Source organism: Megalops cyprinoides, chromosome 13 (assembly GCF_013368585.1).
Source record: "Megalops cyprinoides isolate fMegCyp1 chromosome 13, fMegCyp1.pri, whole genome shotgun sequence".
Taxonomy (NCBI): Eukaryota; Metazoa; Chordata; class Actinopteri; order Elopiformes; family Megalopidae; genus Megalops; species Megalops cyprinoides.
This window is the reverse complement of record NC_050595.1, coordinates 5438587-5459869: the sequence shown is the minus strand read 5'-3', so window position 1 is coordinate 5459869 and position 21283 is coordinate 5438587.

The following is a 21283-nucleotide window of genomic DNA, read 5'->3' as shown; positions in this document are numbered from 1 at the left end:
TGCTCTTGGTGTGCATTGTGTTGTTTAGACCCACAATCATCGCTAAAACCCCCGTCATAAAATTTTGCAAGCAATCGGTGCCGCTCTCTGTGCTTTTTTTTTTCCTTTCTTTATGTAGATGAAATTGCCTGTGTCTAAATTGATCACTGAGCAAGGCTTTGTGCGGCGTAACAAGTGGCATTATGGCTGCAGCTGTTTATGCAATAGCTTTAATTTATCAAAGCCGTTTACCACCAAGATGTAATTTGCACCCCTTTTGTCAAATCAAGATACATGGCTGGTGTCGAATCAATACAACGATGTGAGCTTGGAAGTTCTGGTTCAAGGATTTTTTTTTCCCCCAGTATTTTTTTTTTATTTTCTTTAGTTCTCTTGCTTTCCTTTCCCCACGAGCCACTTTGAGAGGAGTTGAGACATATTTCATAATTTGTTCGAGATGAAATACATCAGAAAGCGTGCATCTCTTGACAGTTATATTTTTAGCGTGACACATCGCCGCTGGTAGCATTGGTGAACATTGTCACATGTTGTGTAGTCTGCATTCTGCAGCTTTCGCAAAAAAAAAAAAAAAAAAAAAAAACACCCCAGCTTCTAAACCACATGTTGCGCCACCCAGTCAGCAAGCTCCCTCTGCACCTCTTACACCATTATTTTAACCAGACCTGCATATTGCATGAGATATCATTAAAAAGCAGTCAAATAATGTGGCTTTGCCGTCATAAAGTTAAAAAAGCCCACATGTACTTTTCGCTGTACAGGATCTTCGTAAAATGTGTTTTTCTAAAAAAAAAGTCATTTTGTTTTGCCAAAAGTAGCCACTTGCAGGCTGCTCCTTTTCTACTTTCAAGATGTTTTTTCAAAGGATTCCAATAGCATCTTTCAAGTGGCTTTCAGCTGAAAGACATAAATATACATTGGGCGCGGACACACGTGGGCTGAAAGAAATAATGTTGACAGAATAATGTTGAGAGCGAAGCTTGTGAGGGCAAGGAGACCTTTTAAGTGGGACCAAGGCATGCTTTGAGGAGCCCTTCTGGGTTTGTCCAGCGTACCGGGCCAAGCAGATCTGATTGGATCTGCTTGGTGGGGGTTCAAGCGCACCCCACCAATAAGATGTCCGACACGGCAGAGGCACACAAGGACCGATTTGTGTCGTCTGTCGTTTCAGCGCTGCTTTTTTACATCATTGTTTTGAGACAGTGTAAAATAAGCAGGATCAAAAAAACATCACGACCCAATCCCCCCGAATGGACAGCTTGACGGATGTGCCCTACAGAAGAGGTGGCTATTAATACCAATGTGCTGTTTTGCTTAGTCAAGCAGAGGGCCTGAGAATCCACATCCATCCTGTCTGGCTCCGTCTTTCCCTCAATATATTTTTTTTTCTTTCCCTCACGGCTCTTTTCTGCATTAAGTAGTTTTCCATACACAGAAGTAATTGCCTAACAGTAGTCTGGGCTGCACAAATAAAACCCTGCAAGCACGTCCTTGCAATCACAGCACTGTTTTTTTTTATGTTTGACTTTGCCAAACAACACAAAAGACAAAAATTGTGCCTCCGAAGACATGAGGCATCCAAATTCCAAAAACACGTGAGGAGCGGCGGCGTTTTTTCCAGTGGCATTAGGTAACAAACAGAACAAAGAAAGAAAAAAAAAAACCTCGGCTCGAAATGTGACAAAGATAAAATCGAAACAGAAAGCCATATTGAAGCCTCCAGAAAAAAAGAGAAATCGCCCTCATTAAGCCTTTAGCCAACTGCTGTCAGCTTGGCCCCGTTCTGGAGACCTAGGAGTCTGTCAGGCCTGGACTACTCTGAGGCACTCGATATATCACTCACTTTGAGGCAACGGGTGTTGTGCTGGCAGGAACCGGCAGAGATTCAGCGCTCATGTGGATTAATTAATTACCTCGGAAATGTTAACAAGGTCATACCAGCCCTCTGCCGGAAAATGTTAGTGAGGTCAGAGCGTGCCATCAGAATACCTTTGTCGATTGCTGTGTCCATGTACATTCCTCTAATCAAGCTGTATAACAGTAAAATACCCCTGCAGCACACCACCAACACCAAATCAGCATTCACACACACACACACACACACACACACACATTCTACCCAAACCTGAGTGGAAGGCCAGCTTGTCCACGTTGAAGGTCTCAGTTTGACCGTCCTTGCACCAACCACAGGCAAACACTGTTCTCTACGACGGCATCATCTTCCCTTTGCTTCTGAGATTCTGTCCTTTAATGAGGGACACTCATTTCTCTATCGGGAAAGACATTGCAAGTTTTCAAGGGCGAAAGCCCTGTAAACACAGCCATTTATGGGCGAAGTGGTAAACGGCTCCATCTAATAAATAGGACTACTCTCTAGACAATGTCAAGGGTTTATTTCATTCATGAAGTGTTCATTCCTCTGCCGACGAAACTTTCCCTCAATGCAGTCTATTGCAAACTGTTAAATGTGAAGATGTAAGAAGATGTGACGATGTTTTTGTACAGTTGCATTACTGTTCCTGTAATGCTGTTGTTATTCCCAAAGCATTAGTCAAAGTCTAATACATTTGATCCAATACTATTTTGTCCTTTATCTCATATGTTTCAAAACATTTTATTTCAGAACTCAACTACAGCGTGCAAGAAATATGTTAAAGGTGAAGAACTTTAGAAGAGTAGAACAAAATAAAGAAGGTAAACTTTTAATTTAAAAAAATATATATATAAACAAACATATATATATAAAAAAACATCCTCATATAATTATTGCCAAGTAGTGATCAGTCTAAATAAAAGCAGGTGAACTGAGTTCTCTTTAAGCCACGGTGCTCTGGACAGGATTTGAAAGGAGTTCATTCCTGCCCCTCGCTGGAGGGATGTTATCCCCTTATAGTGTCTTCACAGGAGCTGGAGGGCAGCTTTGGCAGGCCACACGCTGGGCCCCCCCCTTGTGGTGCAGATGTGGGGAGGGCTGCGCTCACACATGGCCGACACTTTGAGGGAGTCAAGCCGCAGAGCCGGGGAGACGGTGGGGGGGGGGGCCTCACATCTGTGAGCCGACTGCCCGGCAGACACTGCGACTGCCCGGCACACACAGCGAACCCCAAAGCCTGCGATCTACGGCAAAGCCACTCCAGAGAGCAGGCGTTTCCCTCCCCACTGATGTGGTCTGGGGAGCGCTTTGGGAACGGGTGGGGCCGGGCGCAGGAGTGTGTGCGCGTGTGTGTGTGTGCGTGTGCGTGGGGGACTGGCGGTTCAGGAACATCTCAAGGACAAAGGAAACTGAACTGCATGTAGTCCTTCATCGTCCCTGCGGTTGGTTTGTGCTTTTTGTTCTTCCTTAACTCACTCAACAACTCCCTGTCTGAGAGTGGTTTCCGCAGTAACAGCATTTCACCACTAGATGCACTGCCGGATGGAATAGTATAAGGCAGAGGAGGAGTTGTGAGTAAGATGTTCAGTTCTTGTTTTCATCTGAATGCATCCACCCTCTTTTCCAGAGAGGAAGCTTCAGGAGTGTTTCGGAAGTGTTCCTTCGGATGCAGCTGCCGAATGCATAGGATGCCGGCTCTTTCTCGTTTTTTTTTTTTTTTCGGGACGCGCTTGCGATTTTGGCAGCACACTCCAGTCTGGCCAAGTGTCTCACGGCACCGCCCCTCGGGTCAGGAGGAAACTTCTGAGAGGCCGTCTCCGCACGATTGGATCCAAACCAAGCGGAAGACAAACACTGATGGTCTCCGTCTGTCTCTGCTCGTGATGACAAGGTCATGCATTCTGTATGAATGCTGCCTGGGCGTAGCTGCTGAGGGGGGGTGGGTGAGGAGGTGTCAGAGTTTTGGGTTTTAAAAATGGAGGGGTGGGGGTGGGGTGGGGAGGGAGGGAGTTCAATAAGCACATCTCCCTCCGGGGTGAGCATATTCCCTTTATACAAACCGCAACGTAGACAGGATTATTTTTATTCTCTTCGATGAAAAGGTGAATAAGTCCTGCCTGATGTTTGTGCTGTCACCCTGCTGTTGTGCATGAGGGTTCTAAATATATAACCACCCTTTAGTGGTGCATATATGATCCACAAGGACAAGCCCGTGATGATACTCACCTTAAAAAATGTGAAGACTTTTACCTTTTCACTTATTTTATACAAAGTAACAATGCTGACAATACTGACTAATCAAAAACTAAAGTTTGGTTTCCCTTTTTTTTCTTGCTTTGTTTTGTCGTTTTTGCTAAAAATAAGGCCAGTTCTATCCTCAAGGTGTAATCATCCCTCAGACGTCAGTTGCTGATTTTGTCATAAAACAGACACAAAATAATCTTAATTCGACAGCACTATATTGTAGATAGCATGCACTGAAGGCCTGGTTATCACTTGTAGGTTTTAATTGCATTCCCTGTAAGGTGCCGTGGGTTATTGTGTATAGCCGTGTAACAGCACAGATGTTGTATAGATTACTGGGCTAGACCTGACGAAAGACGTTAGCTTGCCAGAGATTTACAGCACGAGTCTTTCCAAGGAATCACGCAAAGCATGTGAGCTCATAGCAGGACTTCACGGGTCATGACTCTGGCAACAGTTTACTGGGACTCTGGGAAATCTTTCTGAGGTTCCAAGTTGGTGAAAAATGGAGATTTTTGGAGTTGGGCAAATGGCCTCCTAATGGCCACCAAGGGGGTCCTCTACCTGTCTTCCATAAACAACACTTTAAAGCTTCTTTAGCATAAGCAGGCGGGGGAGGGGGGGGGGGGGGGGGGTAGGGTTTGGCTTTTGCCCATTAAAGCTGGCAAGACCCTCAATGGGTTTGTTGCGTGAGCTCAATACAGAGCTGACCTCATGTGGGTTAATGTTTAGGATTATGAATGGATCATTAAATATTTAATTATTTGCACTGTGTTGATTAGCCGAAGATCTTTAAGGATTAAATGTTTTTATAGAATATAAACTCATGAGAAACCTAAATCTAGATTTATTCCGCTTTCTTCATGCTGAATGATTTTTTTTTCAGCATGACAGAATGCCAGAACACTCCAGCTACGGTGAATACTTGGATGTCTCTCTTTGTTTTTCTCAAAAAGCAACAAAAGAGCTCTGTTGGTGAAAATGTGCTGAAAAGAAGATGTTATTAAAAGTTCAAACCTCAGCTTGAAGACTTGAAAGACTGACTATAGCAGACCTATTCTGTAAGGTCTCTACTGTATCAGGCAAATACGCACTAGGCCATGCAATCCACACAGAGAGGTTTAGCTCCACATAACATCTGCAGAAAGAGGAAAACAGAGTTTTTGTGAGGGGGAGGGGAACTGGGCTCCAGGAAAGCTCCCTATTTCTTTGTTTAAATTAGAAGCACTAACTTATATATATAAAGTTCGGATGCTGAAGCCTCCGGACATATGATTTGAAGGGAAGAGAAAACAGCTTCCATATGTCTTTGGTTTTGGATTTTTTTTTTTAGCCCAGACTTAGGATTATTATTAATGCATGGAACGTATACCACAGGAATCCCTAGCAATACATCATCCATTTCCTGATTGGAGGGTGACCAAAATGAACCCTCTTTCGCTCTTTTTCTCTTTTAACGTGCGCTTGGAGCTTGCACTGGAAAATCCGTAGCTCAGACTCACGGTTCCCCCAAAAAGTCCCAGAACGGGGGCCTAGCCAGTTTGTTTACTTTTTGTCAGCGTGGCCTATTAGCCTACTTTCCGAGCCTTGGCGATCATACCAACTGCGCAAGATAGATGAATTATATGTTCTTCACACGGTGCCTCTAAAGAAGATTATCAGTCATTCCTAGTGATCGGGTTGCTCCCTTTCCCCCTACGTTTATGGTTCGGCAGTGCTTATTTCTCATGTTTGGAAAGCGGAGCATGCTCTTGCGCAGAAACAGTGTCGCCGGCGTGTCTTTACCGTAATAGCATTTAGCCCGACAAACTGTGATAGATATACAGTATTAGGGCCGCTTTATGGAAAGGACTTGGATGTCATCCAGATTCCCCTTGGAATGCGAATGAGTAATACGTCCTTTTCAGACTGAGGTCATGTCTGAACGCGCCATATGAGTTCTCATCAGAATGCACATCACTGCCGTCGTCCTACTTAACCTTCATTTAAAATTCCGAAATGCCACCGCTCGGATCCAAGTGGACTTGATTCGCAGTCAAATCACACTGCCCTTCTGCTAAACCTCACAAAACCCCGGCAGCTGCCCTTATTACAACGCCGGGAGCCGGGGGTCAGCTGTCCACTGACACCGCAAGGAAAGGGAAGCGTTATTTCCAGAGAGAGGCGGGACAAAAAAAAAAGCGACACCGCTACGGTTTGTGATCTTCGCGGGCCTTGCTGTCAGCATGCTGTTTGCAAAACGCCGCGGTGCAAAAACAGTGAGGTTTTTGATGCTTCCGCCCGTTTGCGAGACACCTCACCGTCGGCATCGTAATGAACGGAATCCGTTTCGCATAAATTACAGCAGAAAAATATTTGTCATCAGAATTTTCTTTTTTTTTTTTTTTTGCAATGCTCACATCACCAGAAAATGTGTATTTACTCGGCCCGCCATGCGCTTTGCATGTTATGAATTACTGCGCGCTTCTCTGCGCAGCATTTAACAATAGCAATTTCGTGACAAACATACCTATCTGTATAATTCTAAAACACATTACTCGTGATGTACGCGCTCTATCGCCTTGAATAGCAGCTGTTATATTTCTTCAGCTTCACGCTTTGTTTTTATACGTAAAACCTATGAAGCTCAATCAGCATGAGTATCAGCAGGCTGGGCCTGCCTGGCAGGAACTGAGGGTGCTTTAATGTTGGGCGAAGGGGAAAGCGCAACATCGAGATTAATTTACCTGAGTGGGTCTGTGTACGTTTAGCGTACACCCTGATTAAGCCCAATGACGTCTGCCGTCGATCACAGAAGCAAAGCATTATAGTCGGAGGCAGCAACCGCTCTAGATAAATTGTAATGATTGGACCCAGAACCCTTGCAATTGTCTCAACCAGCACAGAAAAGCATCTGGGAAACCCATCATTCAGAGTGTGCTCGCTCATGGCTACAGTCTAGTGTACAATGAAGGAAAGGCAACATTTAGGCATTAGCAAGATAGTGGAGATTACATTATAGCGAGGCGCAGAGGATGGATACTCTTTAATCAACTGAACAAATCATCGTTGTGTGGCTAATTACAACCCGATGTTCAACTTGCCCACCGAGGGATGAGATTCAGGATGGGAGCAGGAAAATCGGCTTTTTTAAGCAGTCTTCTGTAATTACATTAGATTGCAGAAAAACTCTACGTGTGATGATTAAGCTGATCTCTGATACGCTTCTCATCTCCAGCAGGGTCTTAGAGATTATGGAACCGCCACAATGTTTGGTTGTGTAAACCCACCACTTGCACCCCACCCACATGCTCACACACACACACACACACACACACACACACAGATACTGGCTCTCTGCATGATCACTGCATCCCACAAGCAGTCATTGGCACCTCAGTGGGGCCCATTGTGAAGATGATGCCCCCAGGTTTTGATTTTGGGTTGGAATTGGTTTTGCGAGTTTGTCATGATATGAATTACCAGCGCAGTCGCTGCGAGGGCATGGTATCTTAAGCAGAGCGTGGCTTCTGGATGAGAAGCTCAGTATTGTAAAAGGCAGGAGCACATAAAGAGGCAGGCATGACAAAGGTCTCGACTAAGAAACTCAATGTGAATATATTCCATAAAGAAGCACAAGGCCTGGCCAGGCCACCCAGACAGGCGTCCAGCCATTCTCTGCATGTGACATCTCTTCACCAATCAGAATTTATTTTAGACTCCAGATCAGGTCCTTATTGGACTGTAAACCATGATGTCCTGCTTTCTGTAATCTAGGATGATAAGACAATACAGAGGAACCCGAGAGATACCCTGGATAAAGAGGAAGACCATTTCTGGATCGCAGAGAATAACACACAGCAAGGGAAACATGGGATTGTGGGGTAAACCTAGCCACCAGGAAAGAGGAAGTAAACATAACAGGAGGAAGAACAGCTTGAAACAAACAACTCGTTAAACAACTACAAGCTAACAGAGGAAACATTCTGGCTGAGGCAAAAACCAGAAAAAATATACATGAGCGGAAAGTGGTAAGGGCTAAGCTGCAATCGCTAGCTGCAGGATAAAAGAACACCAGAACATTTCTGAGAAAAGAGGGTGAAATAAGGGGACAAAAAAAAACAATACTATCAGCAACATTGGTAGGAGAGGGGCAAATATCAAAATGGGTATTTATGAAGACAAATTGTGGAGATTCTCTGAGTGTGTTCTTGATAATTGACCATATAGCATGGTGAGTGCGACTTATTTTCTCAGATGCACCATTGCCGTAAAATGTCTGCTTTTTTTAAAGCTCACCCTTTCCCATGTTCACCTGCTGGTATAATGGATTCTAAATTACACATTTCTACTGTGACATTTTAAAAAGGGTTATGTCTCTTGCACAGACAAAAAGGCTCTGCATCTTCAAATCCTCAGCCTTTGCATACAGAGCATTACACGAATTTAATACAATAAGACGTCTCAAAAATAGTCAAGATTTCTGAGTCTCACTTTGTTGGGGATAATAAATTCACAGGTCTTCCAAGAAAAATCACTCATTACCACTTATTACCAACAGTAATTACTGAGATAGTTTTAACTATGTAGTGGCTACCTCCACTGTGGATTGTACTATAATGGGTGGCAGTATAGAATAGAGGTACGGTGAAGGACTCATAACCGAAAGGTTGCCGTTTTGAGTCCCTGCTGGGGCACTGCTGCCATACTCTTAGGCAAGGTACTTAACCCACAATTGCCTCAGTAAATATCCAGCTGCATAAATGGATGATCTCTTAAAAATTGTAACCTATGTAAGTTGCTCTATATAAGAGTGTCTGCTAAATGCCAATAATGTAACATACTAAGGCAACATTTTACAATACTAAATAAATAGCTTTAATCCATTTAACCATACCATCCCATCAAAACTGAGCTATAAAGACATTTTAGCTTTGCACAGCATTGTGAAATAAATTATTACATACTGGTAATGTTGGAAGGTAAGGGAAAAATAGAAATTATAATTATTTTGTTGTTTTTAAGTGAGGAAGAATGAGGCTTCATGTGCCCCATGATGGGTGGAGCTACCATATGTTACATCACTCACATAAAACCAATCAAGAGGCTTTGCATTCTGAAAAGGAACACAATAATTGGTTCAGAACGATGAGTCCCAGCTACCATGTACTTCCTCGAATTTTAATGAAGCCTCACTCTCCTGTCACTATAGGTGGAAGTGGAGCAGAGACACGTGTCCATGCGCAGGCCTTTGGTGCCTGTCCTTGTGTTTAAATGTGCACAGAAGTCTCTTCATCACTCCAGGGCTAAAATATACTGCATCCCCTGAGCCGACTTACATTGGTCAGTTGCTAAAACAAAAATAAAGTGTAATAATTTTTTTTTTCTTTGTCAGCGCAGTTTCCAAAAATAACAAAAGAGGATGGAGCCGCGAGAGGGGCAGACAGGGAGCCGCTGCGCCGGGAGGATTTGGTCGGAGCGCGGCTGGCATGACGGAGCAGGCCGCGTTTGTTTCACATTAGTCCCCGCTGCGGCTTGCGGTCACTGGCTTTTCCAGGAAAAGGGCTGCTTTATGTTTCTCCAGCGCACCACACCCTCCTCTGCCTCGTCCAGTTTTACATTTTATGTTCGGTAGTGTCTAGAGTTCCAATAAACAGTGTAAAGTTGACGGCAGTGAAAATGGTTAACTCCTCCTTGCCTGAGTAGGAGAGGGTTTATTTTATACTTATTTTTGTTGTGGCACAGCAGACATTTATGGGTCAAAACAGGAACATGAGCACATACTTACGTATACCCACACTGATCTGAGACATCAGTGAACCCCCACATTTGAACACATTGGTCCGAGTAGTTAAAGTCTGACACTGCCAGTCTGTGTGTTTGTTATTAGAGATACGGAGTAATGCATGCAGTATTTGTAGGGACTGTTGTTGATATTTAGCCTGTGTTTTATCTCAAAGCGGCAGGTTCAACAGTGCCTCCACCTACACACATACCTCTTCAGCTTCCATACAACCAATGGGCTTCTCTGAACCTCTATTCCAGGCCGCATGCATATGAAAGGTGTCACATGGTTACAATATAAGAGGCAAACACTGGTGATCGGTGTTACTTTGTCGTGGAACACTTGCCGCGGACTCCCACACGACTCTCCACTCGTCCCACACACAAAGCAAAGGGGGCGTCTCTTCTCCCTTGTAGTCCTTAACCTCTTTCCTCTCCTTCATCCCTTGTCAATGAGTGGACTCGCTCTCTCCGAACTCGTCACACGGCTCGATTCAGAGAGACTGCGGGAAGTAATGCCCCCCGGCGACAGAGAGCCATGATAAGTCAATTTCGCCCTCTTTTGAGGGGCAATGAAACAGCGTTTTTCCTTGTGCTCACTAACCACCCCCTTTTTTCCCAGCGCTTGGCTTCAATACAGATGTGTATCCACAGACCTTATGCTCCGGTGGATAACCAATAAACAGATAAGGCCCCCCTGTAATATAATTCAGCTATTTATCTGAGCCCTGGCTCATGGGTCATAACAGGCTTTCCGGGCCTCCTCGGAGATAGCAATCGAGGGAAGCCTTTCCCTCACTTTATGTTTCAGTGACTGATCAGGGCACTAAACACAGGTGCTCCTCTGTACTGAATTACCCACCCCCTCTTCCCTCCTCTATCTTCCTCCCTCCCCCGCGCCCCCGACACCCCCGAGACGGGTCTCATCGGATCAGTGACAAAGCAGCTCCGGACATGATCTTTGTCTGAAGACTCTGCCGGTGAAAGATGAGCTGTAGCCCTCGCACAGACACAGTGGCACAGGCCTAAGAGTGAAGCCTTGGAAGGCTTTTTAAAAGAGCGGATCGCCATTGTGGCTCGACGTGGATGACGGAGGAGATACCACCATGTGTATATAGGAGTGGCATGTGCCGGTTTCTGAAGAAAATGTTGAATTGGATGACCAAAAGCTTGTCCATGCGATCGCTCCCAGTGGACAAAATCAAGCCCTAGGCATTCAAAGGCATGTGAGATTTCTATCAGGCCAGGCTTTAGCGTGCGCCTGTATGGTCACAGGGCTAACGCAGTAAAAACACAAAAGGCATACTGTTTCAGTGGCCTCATCTTTCCCTCTGAACTAAAATAACCAGGGATGTAATTGCACTCTCCCGCTTGACCCACTAACCCCCTCCCTCCGGTCCAAACAGAATTGCTCCCAAGGGGACCAGGTTAGACCTGAGGCTGTCCCCTCCGCAGCGGGGGCCAGGTTGACTGGTGTCAAGGGGAACCAGATGTCTCTCCCTTGGAATTAGCACAGCCCCCACGAGCGACCTCTGGAGCCAATCACCTCTGAGGCCACTCCCACTGTGAGAATTCCATTCCATGCACATTAATGCCTTATAAGGGCATGGTTTAAAATGCACTAGCTGGTGTTTAACACGTCTTATGGTGAAAAGCTGTGGTTTGGCTTTGTGTTCAAAAGGCACATGAACCAGATGGTGACTGGGTAAAGAGTCAGAGTCACTGAAATGCCCTAGTTTGAGAAAATGTATGAGAGCTTCTAGGGTCCACAGTAACCCCAAAAAGGTTCTTTTTGGAAAAATGACACATGAATCAAAATCAAATAAAGGAAATTTTCCAGAGGTACATGTGTACAGGTTATGTTTTGATTTGTTCTTGCCAAATAAATAAAGGATTTTTTACAATTTCCCTCCTTTTTACAGTCACAAGTTCTTTGAAATTTGAGACATATTTGTCCTTTTTTTGTTAGAGAAGTCATGCATACCTATTGTAAATTATCTTCATTTGATTCCTGTACCTTCTTTTGGGTTGTGTTATCTGAAATAAGAAATGTTCCAGGCTGCCAAGCTTATCAAATGCATTTTAAATGTGTTCAATCATGGATCCCCATTTGCACATTTGAAGAAAACACATCATGACTTTCTCTTCTCCTAGATACAATATTTGTTCTACAACAAAAAATAGGCCAAAAATATCCCTGGCAAAATATACCATATACTATGAAAAGATGAAAAGACCAGACCATTTATTATTATTAGTTTGATCATTCATCGTCTCTCTTCGGAATTCGTGTTCTGCACATGTACAAAAACATATGGATGAGGCAATGACATAGTGCTTGGAGACCAACACTTCCAACAGTGTGCTGTACCAACGGCTTTTTTTTTGAACTCAGAAATGATCACTCCAACGCTGTACTTAAGTCTATGCCCAGGAGACAATATTTTATTATAATGGAAATGTGTAGGTTTTCTCACAACACAACCTCTGCCAAGATTTGGTTTTTTTTTTAATGCTAATAAAAGACACCAAAGTTTTTTCACATAATTGTTTTTCTTGATTGAAACATACAGAGAATTATGATGTACAGAGGAAAAGTAACCTTAGCTGGCCCGAGTACTTTATAGCCATACCCGCCCATCTTTCTGCTTAACAGTCTCTCATTTATATCAGTTAATATCACATCGGTTTAGGCTGGGCGCTTTCTCAATTTTCTGTGAGTCAGAGATGCTGTGGGAATCCTGATTGGAGACTGACCTTCTCCTGATGAATTTTCTAGGGACGTATAAATTTGGAAAATGGGAATAAAACAAGCTTTCGTTCCCACACAGCTTTGACATTGAGAAAAAAAAAGTGATATAGCAGGGTTGCTTTCTTTTTTTTTTTTTTTTTTTTGTTGATCTTGGCTGGAAACGCTTTTGAGGGCTTTAAGAGAAGGGAAAAAAACTACTCTGAGATATGACTGATTCAGTAAATCCCATCTTCTTCAACCGGCTTACTCTGAATCTTCCAAAGAAGGGAGGAGGAATGTCTTAAAACATGATTAAAGCCTACAGCTCTGCCGTTAACCATTAATTGTGCAGACCACAGGCGGAGCAGTAAAATGACCAGTTCTGGACCAAACGCCTTCACAGCTGTTTGGCGTTTGGCCCATAACACACTCCATGGCTACAGTAATGGATGCAAAAATATAGAATTTAAAATGCAAATGGATTCTGTTTCATTTCTAATATACTGCTTGTATCATTTAAAATATACTGCTTATATCAGATTGCTATATGAATTATTATCACTCCTCATACTGTACTGTGGCTAATGTAGAACATATTGTAAAATTATCTATAATCAAAATATGTGCATTACATTGAATATAAGTGTAGTAAGCAAATTTGTACATACGTTGAAAATACAAGCTATATTTTATATAATAAGTGATGTACTGGTGTTTGTATTTTGTACATATTGGCATGTGGTAATTGTCTGCTAATGGTAGCCCCAATCAATTCAATTCAATCCCACTTTCATAGCTGTGCAAACATTGGCAGATGATTGGTTCTTTATTGACCCATTTATCTGATTTTATCATTATTATCCGTATTGCGGGCCTCCAGGTGACTGACGCAGGTGATCACGCTTGAGTCGTGATACGAAAGTTGGGGGGGGGGGGGGGGGGGGTCACGTTTTCTGGGAGAGTGCTGTCTCAAAAACAGAATTGGCTGTGAGAATGCAGTGCCTGGAACGAGACTGAGCACCACTACCACGCATGATGGTATTTTAGTTTAACTGAGCTAGCTAAGCAGCGTGGGGCCAGGCGAGTGTTTTTGTCTGCACTTGCATTTGTTTTGCTGTGCTTGCATGCGATGGGAAGTTTAGTATGTCTGCCAGCCACACAGTTTCCATTGCTGTCTCCAGGCTATCTGCTCCGCCCTGACGCATCCACTCCTCACTGACGCTAGACAAGAGCATCACAAGTCTGTCTGCGTTCACCATGCGCTCACACAACCACACACATCATGACGCAGTGAGCGTCAGCACTCTCATTCCTGTGAGTGTAATTCATGTATATAGACACACACACATACAGACACACACACACACACACACACACACACACACACACAGCATCGGCAGGATATGTGTGCATGGTGGGCACAATGATGTTGGCTCAAACTGTGTAGCATGGGGTTAGCGTTGACGTGATACAGTACATTTTGATGGGTTCTGATATTAATGCATGTGGTTTTGGTTTGGGGAATTTGAGGTCCTCATTGGTGTGGGTGACGAGGGTGATGTGGGTGTTGTTCTGTGTCTGAGGGTCAGTGTCCAGTGTTCAGTGAGTTAGGTTCGGTGACTTGTTTGTGGTGCAGTTACATTACATTACATGACATTACATTGGTTTAGCCGGTTAACATTTCTGCATTGCACTGCTGTGGACTTGTATGAGTTGTTTGTGGTTGGCGTTTAGGGCCAGTACAGAGCAAGGATGTGGGCCGTCTGCAGATCTTTGCAGGCATTTGTGGCGTGGGTGGATTTTGGGGGGGGGGGGGGGGGGGGCTGGCCCTAAGTGCAGTGGGGCGAGAGGGAGCGGGCCAGCGGCTCAGCTGGGCTCCGCTCCTACGGCCCTCCATCTCCAAGCACCGGGTCGCCATGTCACGCCAGCATATGGGGACGCGTCCAGATGCATACCGGTGCAGCGGTGAACCCTGGACCCTCTCCCCCTCCCGCCCGCATTCTTTTCTAAAAATACAGTGCCCGGGACGGAGGCAGCAGGACGGGGCTGGGGCGGGGAGGGCGGCAGGGGGTCGCGGGGGGTTGGCGGTTGAAATTCAGCATCACAGCCAGGGGTGAACGCAGTCAAGCAAATTGACAGCCGCAGCCACAAAACAACAAAGTTGTATTTGCTCAAGCGAGAACGAATGGAGAGAGCCAGTGAGGAGAGAGGCGGGTGTGGGGGGGTGGGGGGGGAATGGAGGGAGAGGCCCGCCATCTGTGCCAGTCAGAGTGATAATGACATCTGAATATTGGTATTAAGGGGCCTGTTTGTGGAGTAGGGTGTTAATCGTATTAGGTCTAAGCTGGTCTCCCTCGATGCTAACGTTAATGGCTAATGGCTTCCCGCAGATCACTGGTTTTCGGTGGGGTGGAAAGGCGCCGAGAACGGCAGCAGAGAGGGCCCTGATTGTTCCCCGCCGAAAAAAACGCTCGCCGGATGGAGGAGGATTAATGCAGAGATGACTGCGAGGTGTTTCTCTGTATTTTCATAGTGAGAAGAAACAATGAGGCCCATTACAGCTTATTGCAGAGTGGGGAGCGAAACAAATAAACTCACTTTGTTTTGGTTTAAACAAAGCCAATGCTGAAACGATCATTTATGGTGACTTTGGAAAACTCTGAAGTGCTGTAGTAACCTCAGTGAACCCCTTTTCCACTGCAGAGCCAGAACCAGATTCACACAAGCTTTAGCCAAAGATGGCTGACCAATGCATTACCCAATGCTGTACATCTGGGGTCCAAAGCTGTAGTTCATTACCTTACACCAAATGCTCCTGTCTGCTCATATGACTTCATGGGCTTTGTGTGCAGTCAAAGCCTAAGGTCTTGGCAAAGCAACAGGAGTCCATATTATTTCTGTGATTAGTGATGGTGATGTGCTTCTTTCTCCCCTCTGGTTAGTATTAGTAACACCAGTGAGATATCCACCCAGACCCAGAACTAAGCAATCCAGGCTGGCTTTAGCACTAATGTGAAGAAGGGGTACTGTTAACTGGGTCCAGAACAAACACCTTCATTACTGTCTGATATCTACTGATGCAGGCTGGAACCCCTCTGGATGATTCCCTTGACCAATTAGACATGAGGCTCCTTGTACTTTCCCTTTCTCAGTTAGCGCAATCTGCTCTCATCGGGATCATACAAAGAATCTGGCCTACCATCAGCCTCCCTGCCCACAAATCACAGCGCAAATATAACGCCACACTGAAGTCCTTAATTCACATGTAACAAAATGACAGGACTTACTGTCCCCTCAGTCCCCGGGTCCGTGTTTCTCTCAAGCGCACGAGCACAAGTTTGACTGAAGGAAAACGGCACCAAAGGCGTTTCATTTTGGGTTCCCTGCTAATTGAAAACGTCTGAGCTGAACGTGCCAGCTCTTTTGGAAAGGAGCTGAAAGCAGGGAAACCAGAGTGTGGTGACAGATGTGGCTGGTGGTCGCCTCCGGCCCGCCCTCTCTGGCGGCCTGCAGGCTCTCAGCCGGGCCCTGATTGTCTGAAGTGCAGTAAGCGTAGAGCCCCCCCTTGCAATTTTGTTCAAAATCTGCAATCGCGTGGGGAGGAAGGGCCACTATTTTGGTCAGCGAGAAAGCATCATTTTCCAGAATGCCGGCTGCACCAGACCACACTCCGCCACATGTCACTGCGAAAATTTCTGCGCCAGCAATCCCTCAGTCGGCCAACACATCCTACACCGGAATGCTCAGACACTATAAAGCGTGTAACGTAAAGTGTGTCGGCACTGTTCTTTACATTATTTATTTGCTCAGTACATAACCTTGTGGAGGGAGACTTACGTAGGTCAGATGATAGTGTAAGACACGCATTTGGCTTTCAGAGATGCTGAACAGCATGAAGAGGGTCACAAAGAAACTCTCACTGCAGAATTCAGAGGCGGAAAAGTGAACTCAGCTTTATTGTCGAGGCTATTCTCGATCACAATGTTACAAGAGCCTTTCAGATTAATAAAAAGGGCAGAGGGGATTGAGACACAACCGCCTCCCACCTCATCACTTCCACTCCTCTCATTTCCCATGATCCCCTTGACATCCTCCGCAAAAGACCAACAAATCAGATTCATAAAAGTGTTACAATTGCATTCAGTTACATTATTTTTTCACACAGGTGGTTCTTTAGCTGAAGTTGCCAAGGTTAAGGACCTTGCCTCAGTGTCTTGATTCACCAGCAGTGGTCTGACTGTGTGTGTGTGCGTGTATGCGTGTATTACCAGGTGAGACTCCTCCCTTGTTTAATAAATGTCTTGGATGCGAGCGACATCCAAAAGGGAAACCGGCTGGCACTGAGAGGAAGCAAACCTTGCTGACTCCAGCACACTCAGACTGCAGACAGAGCCAGGAAGCAGCAAGTTTCAATTCATACCATCACCCATGGATTCATGTTTCCAGAAATGAATGATTGTGGTTATTAATGCTATTTTATTGCTTAGCAGAGCAGGTGTTCTTTATCCAGTGTGACGTACGCAGCTTGCATGTTATATTTTATCCATCTGTGCACTGTGCAGGTGCATATTTACACAAGCAAGTTAGGTTCTGTGCACAAGGGGGCACTGCTTAGGTCTCAAGCCCGCAATCCTTTTTCCCAAGTTTCCAACCTTTTTTGCAACCATGTTTCCACTTGTCATGCTTCTTTCACATGATTTGTCGAAGAAAAAAAATAATCATATAATCACTAGATGTGACATCTGCTCGGTGAGTAGCGCAGAGAATGTTTTGTCACAGAAAACTATACTGTGAACAAACAGGCATATTACCATACTCACAACAAGTGCACATGCTTGTTAGTCCCGTCCCATCAAACTGTGACAACTCTGCACGCAACATGGAGGGTGCGTGTCACCCGTCATGGGAAGAGTGACAAGCCGCGGCGCGCCTCGTCCCGGGGGGCCGTGCCAGTCCCTGGAGGAGACGGTGTGATGTGGCGTTTCTTTCATGATCTGAGACGGCGCTGTCGAAACTCCCCACTCGCTGCGTTCCCATGTCCTGGCTGCCGCCGAGGGGTCTGCTGCTCCAGCTGCTGCAGCGATACGGCGCACAACGTCAGCAGTTTTATTTTCGGCGGCGCTTAAAACGGGATGGAGGACTGCGTCAATTTCCATACAGTCAAAAACCTGGGGGGCGCAGAGAGAGAGAGAACAGCACACAGACTGTAGCAGGTGAGGATGGGGTAAAGCAACACACACAGGTAGGGGGCGGTAGTGAGGCATTGTGGTAAGGGATCGGGGCTGGTAATCGCAAGGATGCTGGTTCTATTCCCTGCTGGGGAAATGTTGCTGTACCCTTGGGCAAGGTACATAACCCACAATTGCCTCAGTAAATATCCAAGTGTATAAATGGATAACGTAAAAAAAAAAAAAAAAACGTAACCTATGCAAGTCGCTCTGCATAAAACCATCTGCTAAATGACATTAATGTCATGTTATGTAGGACACAGCACACTTCCAAAGGGGGAGGCCTTGGCTGCATAGTCTTGTAGACACTATTTATTGTCTAAGTGTTCTGGATATGATTTTCAAGCACTACTGAGTGAATGACAATTCGTGCCATAGAGAATCTGCCTGAATGTTTTATTAATCTGGATGGGAGCTGGGTTAAGTACCTTGCCCAGGGGAACAACAGAGGTGCCCCAGTGGGGAACCAAACCAGCAAACTTTCAGTTACAAACCCCGCGTCTTACCACTACACCACACTGTTGTCCAGGTTGATCTCCTCAGTGGTTATTTTAGCCCTTGGCATATAAAACGTGAGCTATGTAACGCATCCCCTGTGTGGCTCAAGCAATAAGGGAGATTTATGTTAGGAGGAGTTGTGTTAGCATTTCAGAATGCAAAAAGGGGTGAAAAAATATTAGTTAATAGAGATGAGGATAAGGGTGTGTGACAAGCAAACAAAATTACACCGCAGTATTTAAAATATATAAAATTCAGGAGTTACTTTTGGTGCCAGCGCTGAGATTATGTTGAGATGTGTCTTTCCTACCAATGACAGCAATGATAAAATTAGACATGTTGCCGGTACTATGAATATTCTGCCTGCTTGTTAAAAATCACAATCCATTTCCTAGCGGTCAGTTTCGATTAAGACACTCCTACGCACTCTTTTGAGCCCTCATCAGAAATATATATTTAAAGAAAAAAATCAGCAAAGCAGCTAATCTCTCTTGATGGCAGCCAGATGTCCTTCAGCATGCGCCTGCAGTGAAATCTGAAGTGGACCATTTTACATCTGACTGTCAGCTCACTGCCACTGGTAAGAGAACGTTTTGAAATGATTGTGTTTTAATTGTTGTTAAGTACAGCCGGGAATATCACCACCACCCCCACATATTCAGAGTTCAATATGACTGTCCACTAATTTCCTTCAGCTCTTCTGACCTGAGGTTATGTTTTCTGTCACTGTTTGCTGCTAGAAAAGGGCAACTTCTGTGTGGCATTTGAGGGTGATGTGACATGACAATTTGGCTTTGTTTCCTCATCACCCTGACCCCTAGTTAAAGCCTTATTTTCCAGCAGACACTCGGTTGACAATGTAAATAATTATCTCTCCAATCGTAAAGCTGCAGGGCCACATTCCTTTTTGACCTTTGACCTTGTTAAATTGGCCATTGGGGTGTCAAACACTCTGACTGCATTTGACCACCTATTTACAAAGAACGCTAAGGCCCCTGCAGTGAACTTTGGCCTCAGGAATAGACATTGTGGTTCTCATTTCACCCTGTCATTGGGAAAACACCCCTATTAGAAGAGAGAAAAAAATCATTTGGGGGGAGCAAAGATTGTTATAACCTCACAGCAAAGAAAAAAAACTATCAGAAAATATGTATTGGGCATTTTCATACGTGCATTTCATTAAAGTGGATGTGTTACTTTTGTTTTCCTTCAAGTTTTGTTCCTTGTTTCATATACCTGTACCCTCTTCCCAATGCGCACACACACACACGCGCTATATTCTATCAGTTTGTTATTACATTATTTCTCAGACATAGTGATAAAAAAACACATGCAACTGATTTTTACAAACATCCCTACAGCAGTCTTCAGTAAATTATTAATCAATTTATTAAACAAGAAATTGAGTTAGGTGGAGTGCCAAAATTTCCTGCACCGCAAGCCGCAGTGACAGCAAATACCAGGCAGCTTCCTAACCAGGAGGGACGCTGCTGCCTAACGCCTGCCAAAAGACCCAGACGCAATGGACGTGCAACCCTCGGAGACGCTCGTCAGAGGCAACTTATGAATGCATTTCCTGTAATCACTTTTTCCATGTGTTATTTCCCGCCTTGAAAACAGCAAGCCGGCATTCTTACTAATCTTTGAAGGACACCATTTCCTAAACTCTCTCCTTCTCTCTCTCTTTTTTTACCGAATGCACAGAAGACCTTGCTTACATGGCTATATATAGGCATCACCTGGGCTGTATTGGATTTTAATTGGCTCCTCGGTCTCTGCTCCTGAGATAAAGTCAAAAAGCAATTAAAGCCCCGCGCGGGGATGGAGCTAAAGCGGCAGCCGCCGCCACCGCCACCGCACGCTCCTCCCCGCCCCGTCGTAATTTGGGCTGCCGAGATATACAGCACGACTCCCGCTTTGATGATTGCTGTTCTTTGAAGTGACTTTTCACATCCGACGCACCTGCATTGGTGCGTGGTCTCTCCAAAAATAACGCCTTCAGATCTTCGTCGCTGCGCATCTATTTTTCCGCGGAGGGTTTATCGAGAGATTAGAGGAGAGCAACCGGTGGAAATCAATACCCACTTCAGGGTGGCTCTGCATAGCTGCTGTGCCGGTGTATGTCTACAGCCTTCCTGTCTTTGTTATCTGCTTGTTCATTTATGTATTTATGTATGCATTTATTTATTTATTTTGCCTACTAGCAAAACAGGACTCAGGAGATCCAAACTAAGTAATTGATACCGACAAGAGTTTTTCCTCTCCCTGATTGACTCCCATCTCTCCCCACCCCCACACCCACACCACTGACACCCCCCCACCCCCCACCCCCTCCAGTGAAAAGTAGTCTGCTATTTGCAGGTAGAGCTGTAGCAATGACCTCATGAAGCAATCACACTGTGCAATCCCTTCCCAAATAAAAATTACTTGCCGCTAACAAATTCACTCAGGTAGGGAGAGAGCTTGTGCCAGCCAGGAAATTAAACGTAGCGCTCGGATTCAGGTAGATCAAAGGCACTCTGTCTGAGATGAGGGGGTGGATTTCAAGACATGTAATCTAATAGATAGTATCCTGCAGTGTATCTCCAACATTACTGTAAAGATCTTTTTTTTTCTATCAATAAAAACCAAAGGATGTTGGTCTAATCAGCTCAGAACTGAGGGAGCTCTTTACCTTAGAAAAATGCAGTCTCTTTCCCAGTTAGTTCTGTAATTCAAAAAAGGCCTCCCACTTGCTTGGTTTTCTGGCAAATTACAGTAACATTCATGAATCTCCAAGCCCTGTGAATCTTGAAAAACACTTAACCGTACTCCCTCCAGACCCCTGGCCGCACTCTACATTCTCCTCCTGTCCAAGCCCCTTTCCTCCGCTGACTTAGATAAACTGGGCCATATTTCACATCACTTTTTATAAGAAGGATACATACCGAGTTCCTCAAAAGCTAATCT